A 2,197-nucleotide genomic window follows, 5' to 3' on the forward strand; every position below is an offset into this window, starting at 1 on the left:
TATTTTCATTGTTTTGCCTTTTCAGAATATCTTATAGATAGATGACAGTGGGCCTCCTGGAGAGGCTCCCGCAGAGGATCAACAAGCGGCCGCCCTACTACCTGGGCCGGGACTACCTGGAGACTTTCATGGCCAGCCAGAAGGCAGCCGACTGGATCCGGATCAGTGAGATGCTTCTGGGATCTGTGCCGCCCAACTTCGTCTTTCTGCCAAAGCACAGGCCAACGCGTACAAGTAGTCACAGGGTGGAAGGAGGCATTCGAGGGCCCAGCAGGGCCTCTTACTGCACGAGAAGACAATAAATTTTATTCTTAAAAAAAAAAAAAGTCTTTCAAACGGGCTTCTTTTCATTTAGCAGTATGTACTCAGCCCCATTCATGTGTTTTCGTGTCCTGGTAGCTCACCTCTTTTTAGCACTGAATATCATTCCATCGACTGGATATATCACAATTTGTTTATCTATTCACCTGCTGAAGCATATGTTGGTTGCTTGTAACTTTTGGTAATTATTCATGAAGCTACTTTCAATATCTGTGTAGGTTTTTGTGTAAATCTAAGTTTTCAACTCATTTTGGTAAATAACTATAAGCATGCTCCCTGGTTTGGATGGTAATAATGGTAAGCTTGGAGAGAAACTACAAAAATTTCATCCAAAATGGCATTTTGCATTCTCACGGCAATGAATGGAAGTTATTACCACTTCACATCTTTGACAGTATTTGGATTTTAGCTGTTTTAGTGGGTATTTAGTGGCATCTTACTGTAGTTTTAAGGTGCAGTTCTCTAATGACATATGATGAGGAGCATCTTCTCATATGCTTGTTTGGCATCTGTGAATCTTTGGTGAGGTGTCTGCTCAGATCTTTTGCCCATTTCTATTTATTTTATTATTTTTTAATTTTTTGAGGAACAAAAACAAAGTTTTTTATTTGTTCATATCCTGCATTTGAAGTATTCCTCAATAACATTCTTCACTGAGACTCTGCCATAGCCATAGTCCTTAACCACCACACGACTGCAACCAACAACTTTATGGGATTTTTCCCTCTGTCAATTTTATAGAGGCCTACCCATTCCCTTAGTTTCGTGTTGTCATCAATCTTGATTAGATTGATATGGTGTTCAGCACAAAGGGCCTCCACCAACTTTACATACATAGGCTCATCACAGTTGGATGCAAGCACACAAAGACGAGCTTGGCACTTGTCTAAGGCTTTGGCAGCTTCATGAATTCCATGTGCTAGGCCTTCATGGATGAGGCCAGTCTTCAGCACCTCTTGTAAAGCAGTATTAATGTCCATTAGACCCCAGCAGCAATGCCTTCCTAGGCCATGGCGGTTGATAAAGAGTGTAGCCAAATCTTGACCGCAACTGAGTCTCTGCCTCCACGCAACTTGGTGGTCGCAGGGAAAGAGCTTTTGCCCATTTTCAAATTGGGTTGTTTTCTTATTCTTGAGTTTTAAGAGTTGTTTGTATATTTTGGTTACCAGTTCTTTATGAGATATATATTCTGCAAATATTTTCTTCTAATGTGGCTTGTCATTTCATTCTCTGAATAGTGTCTTTTGAAGATCAGAAGTTTTAAATTGTAAAGTATCAATTTTTTTTTTTATCATGGCTTGTGATATGTGGTTGTTTATCTAAAAAGTCATCACCAAACCTAAGGTTCACCTAGGTTTTCCTCTATGTTATCTTTTAGGAATTTTATAGTTTTACATTTATGTAAACATATCTATGATCCATTTTGAGTTCATTTTTCATGAAAATTATAAGATGTGTCTAGATTCTCTTTCTTTTTGGTATATGGATGTCCAGTTGTTCCAGTAGTATTTATTGCAAGGGTTATTCTTTACCCATTGAACTGCTTTTGCTCCTTTGTCAAAACACCCCATTCTAGATTACTGTAACTTTATAGCAGGTCTTAAAGTTGGGTAGTTTTAGTTTCTGACTTTCTTCTCCCTCAGTATTTGTTGTTTGTTCTGGGTCTTTTGCCTCTCTGTATGAACTTTAGAATCAATTTTTCAATATCCACAAAATAACTTGCTGGAATTTTTACTGGGATTATACTAACCTCTAGAACTGACATCTTGACAATATTGAGTGCTCCCATTCATCACATGGACTATCTCCCTGTTTATTTAGATTTTCTTTGCTTTCTTTCATCAGAGTTGTTATTTTCTTCATATAGATCTTGTAC

The 2,197-nt window shown here is 38.2% G+C and overlaps 1 pseudogene; it reads right to left on the reverse strand.

The window, feature by feature from the left end:
• Positions 1 to 933: 933 nt before the first annotated feature.
• Positions 934 to 1,333, reverse strand: LOC129519781 (40S ribosomal protein S12-like; annotated as a pseudogene).
• Between the last annotated feature and the right edge of the window lie 864 nt (positions 1,334 to 2,197).

The sequence above is a fragment of the Nyctereutes procyonoides genome, unplaced genomic scaffold, assembly GCF_905146905.1.
Source record: "Nyctereutes procyonoides isolate TBG_1078 unplaced genomic scaffold, NYPRO_anot_genome, whole genome shotgun sequence".
Classification (NCBI taxonomy): Eukaryota; Metazoa; Chordata; class Mammalia; order Carnivora; family Canidae; genus Nyctereutes; species Nyctereutes procyonoides.